Consider the following 7,813-nt stretch of genomic DNA (forward strand, 5'->3'; position numbering starts at 1 on the left):
CAACTGGGAGGAGTCGTGAAAGGATCTGACGGCTGTGCTGGAGGAACATCAGAAGGAACGTCTACCTGGTGACTCGATCCTCCCTCATCCCTGACCTGCTGTTGCTGCTGCTTCTATCCAGAAATGTGCTTGACCCACCTCTCACCTACCTTGTGGCAACCCATACGAACTAAGGTCCGCTCATCATAGGTGTCAGTGTGGCACAGATCGACAGATAGCTCTCCCTTCAGATTGACCCCTATCTCCTGGAAAACTGAAGTCAGGGCCATGCTGTAAGGTAGACATGCCCTGGCTCAGCTTACACCATCTCTCATTCGAGTGAAAATCAGTAATAGGAGGTTCAGTAGCTATCTTCGGATGATGCAATCCATGATCCCTATAACTCAATTCGGGACAAGATCAAATCATCCAGTTAGGAAAGACAATCCGAGCAACCATGTGACTCAGCACTCTCATCTCTATCGACAAACAGTTATCCTTAAGTTCATTGATTCCTCCCACATCCTCTCTTCCCAATATCAGCTGAAGTGCCAACTCCTTATTGTATGGATGGCAAGGTGTAATACTGTCAACTCGCAGCCCCCAAATCTATCCTAATCTCTCGGGTGTGATAAGGAAGGTCACAAATTTCACAGTGACACCAAGGTCATCGACTCCTTAGCCATGGTTTGGTAAAACTCATGAATAAGACGAGGATAGGTGGGCTGGTTCATGGAGAAGAATCTCTCCCATCCTTATCTTCAGATGCAATTTCCAACTCGAAAACCCTCTTCATCAAAAAAATGGAAGTTGACATTTCGATCGGTTGTAACTTGCCAATCAAGAAGAGAAGGGGAGTGAGGAATGGGAGAATGAGGAGTGGCATTACCTCCTTCAAAATTAGAGTTGCTCTCCCTTGAAGATTCATGCTTGGCTTGAGGTAGCCTCTGCTTGACAGCTAATTACTTTGTCCGTGGCCCCATTACGCACCATGGTGGAAAAATCCAATGAAATAGGAGAAAACAATAGGTGGAGAGGTCAGATGGGGTCCTTTGAGTGCTAAGGAGGTGGTCCTTGGTTAAATAGTGGAAGAGTTGAAGTTAATCGGGAAGGAGAAGACTTGGTTTAAAAACTATGTCTCCGAGCATGAGTCAACTCAATAAACCCTTGAGTTGACTCAAGCATGAGTTGACTCAGACTAAACCTTGAGTCGACTCAAGCCCGAACAGAATAAAAATTAATTTTTTAAGGGAGGTTCAGAGACAAGAATTTAAGAGGATTAGTGTGGATGAGAATTGAATGGAATAGATCAATAGGCTTGATGAATCTATGAATTTTGAGAGGATTTAAGCAAAAAGATCATAAACACCTAATTCCCTTCTAATCATGCTGAATCTATCTTCACTAAGAGATTTGGTGAAAATATCTTCTAATTATTTATCAGTACAAACAAATTCTAGCAATGTATTATCATTTTGAACATAATCTCTTATGAAGTGGTGTCTTATTTCAATATGTATATTGAATAAAATTTTTAGTTAAATTGATTGCGCTGGTGTTATCACATCTTATGAATATTTTATTTAATTTAATTTCATAGTCTTCTAGTTGTTGCTTAATCTACAAGATTTGAGCATTACAACTTCTAGCTGTGATATACTCGACTTCTGCTATGGATAATGCTATGAAATTTTATTTTTTACTAAACTAAGAGATTAAGTTAACATCTAAAAATTGACATGTCTCACTAGTATTTTTTCTATCAAGTTTGCAGCTAGCAAAATCCGCATCAGAATATACAATTAAATCAATTGATGAGTTCTTAGAATACCATAAACCAATAGTATATATTCTCATTAAATATCTAATAATTTTTTTGATAGCTAATAGATGTGATTCTTTAGGATTAGCTTGATACCTAGCATACATACATACATTAAACATTATATCAGATTTACTAGCAGTAAGATAGAGTAAGGATCCAATAATACCTCTATAGAATTTGTGATCAATACTCTTACCATTCTCATCTTTATTAAGTTTTCATGAGGAGCTCATCAGTATACGAAGAGGTTTAGTTATCTCCATCCCATATTTTTTGATTATTTTTTTGATATACTTATTTTGATTGATGAAGATTTTCTCTTTGGTTTGCTTGATTTGGAGTCCGAGGAAGAAGTTTAGTTCTCCCATTAAGCTCATCTTGAACTTGTCCTGCATTAGCTTAGAAAAATTTTAATAAAAAGATTCGTCAGTAGCATCAAATATAATACATCTACATAAATTTACACAGCAAGCACGTCATCATTTTTTTTCTTCAAAAATAGTTTTGTGTCTACACTCTCTTTTGCAAAGCCATTTTCAATTAAAAATTGGTTTAGTCTTTTATATCAAGCACGGGGTGCTTGCTTCAAATTATGTAAGACTTTATGCAATTTAAAAACGTGGTTTGAAAAATTATGTTCTTTAAAATCAAGTGGTTGTTCAATATAAACTTCTTTTGAAATAATAAATTCATTCAAAAATACACTTTTAACATCCATTTAATATAGTTTAAAATTCATGAAACATGCAAAGATAAGTAATAGTCTAATAGCTTCTAGTCTAGCAATAGGAGCATGGGTTTCATTAAAATCAATACCTTCTTCCTGATTATAATCTTTAATTACTAGTCTTGCTTTGTTTCTTATTACTATACTATTTTTATTTAATTTATTTTTGAATACCTACTTAGTTTTTATTATTGGGTGATCATTAGGTCTATCTATAAGTATCCATACTTTATTTCTTTCAAACTGATTTAATTTTTCTTGCATAGCAATCATCTAATTTAGATCTTTTTTGACTTCTTCAATAGTTTTAGGTTCTAAATGAGACAACAAATGCTAGATAGTTATTAACATTTCTTAAGGATGCATGAGTTCTTATCCTCTGTGATGGATCGCCAATAATTTATTCTTTAGGATGATTATGTCCATACCTCTATTCTTTGAGTAGATTTTCAATTTGAGTATCCTCTTGATTTTCATCTTTTGCTTCAACTTTTCTTTCTTCTTTATTTTTTGAATTATCGACTCTTTGAGGATAAGCTTATCCATCCTATTTTCTATTATACCTGTATCATCATCAAAAACATCTTCTTTTCTAGAAAATAGATCATTAGTTTCATCAAATACCACATATATAGATTTTTCAATAATCAATGTACATTTGTTGAAGACTCTGTATGCTTTACTAGATGTAGAATATCTTAAGAAAATACCTTCATCGAATTTTGCATCAAATTTATTTAAATTATCTTTACCATTATTTAGAATAAAATATTTACAACCAAAAATATGAAAGTAACTAATGTTTGTTTTCCTATGTTTCCAAAGTGCATGAGAGATTTTTTTAAAAAAATTGATCTAATTAAGGCTCTATTTAAAATATAATATACTGTACTAATTACTTCAGTCCAAAAATATCTTGGAAGATTATTTTTATACAATATAGTACATGCTATTTCTTCTAGAATTTTATTTTTTCTTTCAACAATCCCATTTTGTTGGGATGGTCTAAGTGTAGAAAAATTATGATTAATTTCTTTTTATTGCAAAAGTTTTCAAAGTGTTGATTTTTAGATTCTGTTCCATGATCACTTCTTATGCAAATACTTGTTAGGTTCTTGTCATCTGATACTTTATTGAAAAATTTAGTGAATATAGAAAAAGCTTCATCCTTTTATGCTAAAAATAAAATCTAGGTGAATTTAAAAAATCATCTACAATCACAAGTCCATATTTCTTACCACCTAGGCTTGTGGTCCTAGTTGGTCCAAATAAGTCCATGTGAAATAGTTCAAGAGGTTGAAACCATATTTTTAGATTTTAAAAAAAATTTAATTTATTTTTCAAATTGACATGCATCATAAATTTTATTTTTCTTAAAGTTAAGTTTTGGCAAGCCTTTTAAAAGATCTCTTTTGATTGGCTTTGAAATTAAATCCATACTAGCATACCCTAATCTACGATACCATAGCCAACTATTCTCATTGATTTTAGTATTCATTACAACTAGACATTGGTCATTCTTGATGGAATGATCATTCAAATCAACTATATAGACATTTCTATACCTATGTCCAATGAGAACTATGCTATTATCAATGGGACTAGTTACCATGCATATGAGTGATTCAAAAATTACTTTAAATCTTTTGTCATAAAGTTGACTTATGCTCAACAAATTATATTTTAAACCATCTACTAAAAGTATATTTTCTATAAAAGTAGGAATGATACATATTTTACCACTTTCGATGATGTGGTCTTTGTCATTGTCACCAAAGATCATCACTCTTCCTTCTTGGGATTCGAGAGTGATAAAATATTTTCTATCATCCGTCATGTGCCTTGAACAGCCACTATTGAGATACCATTTTTCTTTCTTTCCATTGGCTGCAAGACACACCTGCAATCACAAATCAAGTAATGGTTTTAGGTACCCAAGTCATCTTGGGTCCTTTAGGGTTAGTAGCCATAGTTTATTTAGGAATCTACACTTTCTTAAAATTTTGACTATTTTTCACTTTTCTAAAATTGCAAACATATGATTTGTGTCCAATTTTACCATGGCAAAAATAGATTACATTTTAAGAGATTGATGGTGATTCTTTTACGAAGAAATTTTTCAAAAATTTCTACTTATTTGAGTTTTAAATCCAATTCTTGCTTTGTCAAAAATAGCCTTTTGGTTGTTAAGTATCATGTGCAGTTTTTTAGAACTTAAGGTAAACTTATCAACTATACATTTATATTTTTCAATTTCTTTCTTTAGGTTCTAATTTTCTGTAGAAATAGATTTTTTTTTCTTTCAAGATTTTTTCTTTTATTTGATCAAAATTTGATTTGATTGTTGAGATTTGATACCTTAAGATTCAGTCCACATTGAGCTCACAGCGATATCCAAGATGACAAACGGAGTCCAACGAGCCCAAGAACAATCCAAATGGAGTCCAGACAGTGAAGATATGCGTGAAAAAAGTTTGGAACAGGTGGCACGATGCACAAGGTAACGGAGGTTGGCGGCGGGCCGGTGGAGGCCGGCGGTGTAGCTGGGCTCGACGGACACACACGCATGCACAGATGCATGCAACCCAATGCACGAGGGCCCAGCACGGGCGTGCGTGCGGGCAGGCCTAGCGTGTGTGCACGGGTGCCCAGGCCTAGCATCCTGTACGGTCCACCATGGACCGCAGGGTGCTGGGTGGTCCATGGATGTTGTGTGGATCGATCACGCAGTCCACGTGCCGTCCATGGGCATTTTTACGCAATTCGATGGCTCTGGAGCGAGCCATTCACGATCAGACGGCTGAGGATGACTCCAGGTGTGATTAGGCTCGATTTGAGGCTATAGTGCATGATTGGATGGCTCCAATGTGAGCCGATCACGATCGGATGACCACAGATTGTTTTAGAGTTGCTTGGGACTCAGTATTCCTAGTGTAACAGTATTTTCAAGATTTTGGAGCTTATATAGCTCTGATTGACAAGCCATTTATTGCGTTGGATAGCTGGTGACGTCCTGGAGGTGCAAAAAGGTAAAGATTTCAGAGAACTTTTGTGAGGGTTTTGGGGCTTTTTGTTGAGAGAATCTTGTACAAAAATTGAGTGGTGAGTTTTTCTTGTATTAATTATATTTTATTTTCTCATAGTGAAGCTTGCACGCCCCATGGAGATAGGCTTGAGGCCAATCTACGTATTTATATTGTGTTTCTTCTTTCTTCCTATTACACCGTGTGATATCGGATCCTACACAACAATTGGTATCAGAGTATGATGGTACCAAAGCATAGATTGCAGAAGTAGTAATCGAGGTAGAAGATGGAGAAGATAAGCATAATCAAGGTAGAGATCAACAAGTTTGATGAAAAAAGTAATTTCTCTTTGTGGCAGGCGAGGGTGAAGGACGTGCTCATCCAACAAGAATTGATCGATGCTCTCTTGTATGAGGAGAAACCAACTACCATGAGGTACAGGATTGGAGGTGACTCCAAATACAGACGGTGAGTACAATTCGCTTATATCTAACGGATGAGGTGGTGATCCATGTGCTTGACGAGACTTCTCCGATGATGCTGTAGTCAAAGCTCGAGGAGTTATACATGGCAAAATCTCTTACCAACACTCTCTTCTTTTAGAGGCAGTTCTATCAGTTGCAGATGACTGAGGGACAGAGTGTGTAGGAGCATCTCAGCCACTTTCAAAAGATCCTCACCGACCTCCTCAACGTTGGCGAGAAAGTTGAGGACAAAATCAAGGCACTGGTCTTGCTAGCATCACTTTCCTCTTCATATAAGTCCTTGATGACTACTCTTCTAGTGGAGAAGAGCACCATTAAGATGGACGAGGTCACCATGGTGATTCTTCAGAATGAGGTTCTCAGGAGGAAGAACCTAGTTTCAAGCTCAGACAACAGCTCAGCTTTGGTGGTTTCTGAAAGAGTAGGAGGTGGCAGACAGAGCGATAGAAGATCGCGACGAGGGCGGTCCAAGTCCAGGATGAGAGACCTGAGCAAGACTAGATGTTATCGATGTGACGAGTTGGGATATCTAGTCAGAGATTATCCTCAACTCAGGGATCAGACGAAGGCTACTACAGCAATGGCTAGTAGCGAGTTAGAGGATGATGTCTTGAAGATATCTGATGAGATATCTACTTCTTTTCAATAGTGAATTTTAGATTCTGCATGTACCTATCATGTATGTTGCAGAGAAGAGCATTTGACTCCATGGAGAGTAGTAAGGGCACTGTTTATTTATCGGATAGATCGAACTATGCAATCAGAAGCATCAGGATGGTTAGTTGGAGGACATATGATGGTGCAGTGAGGAGATTGGAGGAGGTCCGATATATATCCGATTTTAGATGGAATCTTATCTCACTGAGCAGACTGAATTCGAGAGGCTATAGGATGGTAGCTGGTAGAGGAATCCTGAAGGCGTTGTGCAGTAATAGGATTATTCTGGAGGAAAAGAAGAGGATGAGAGGATATTACTATCTGACGAGGAGCCCAGTTTGAGATGGAGTTTCAGGAGCTAAGAGGAGTCCAGAGCGAGGTGGAGCTCCAAGTGGAGATGGATCGAGCATTAGACGGGAGACTCGGGAGGATAAGAGGCAATATCACAGAGTGAAGTTTCTATTACAGTAGGATGATACCTTAAACAGGTCTTGTTGGAGCACGATCCTGGCTCCTCCCATAGACTTTGGGTGCAGCGAAACCAGTAATGAACAAATCTGGAGACTTCTGGACTCGATGAAAGGCCCTTGATGAAATCAGCCTGGTTGCTGTCTTCTTCGTTAGCCTTTCGTTTCAGATGAAGAATGCCTCTAAGATCACCTCTAAAAAATCCAAGATCTAGTACCCAATCAGATCAGGCCTGGACCGAGGTCTTCCAATTCGTAGATCTCGAATCAAGGCATTCTAGATAGGGAAGAAGGTAGATGGAGACAGACCTTGCAGATCTGTCCTGCTGCAGCCTTTCCTGTAGATCTGTTGATGGAGATCTCACCCGTGCCTCAAACGACCTCAGATCAACTCCAGATCTGAGATGAACTTGTACCAACCTCTTCTCAAGAGATTTCAGATCTTGGACCTGATATTTGGGTGGCTGCAAGAGAGGGAGAGTAGAGAGAGTTGGCGGCACAAAGGGGGAGGGGCTAGCGCCTCCTCTGCTTTTCTTTCCTTTTTGGGACCTGGCGGCAAGAAACCCTAGGGTTTCTTGCTCCTGGGGCATGGAGAATAGCTGGAGAGAGAGGGAGAAGAGAGAGAGAGACTTGAGAGAAAGAGTCTT

The sequence above is a fragment of the Elaeis guineensis genome, chromosome 15 (assembly GCF_000442705.2).
Source record: "Elaeis guineensis isolate ETL-2024a chromosome 15, EG11, whole genome shotgun sequence".
NCBI classification, from domain to species: Eukaryota; Viridiplantae; Streptophyta; class Magnoliopsida; order Arecales; family Arecaceae; genus Elaeis; species Elaeis guineensis.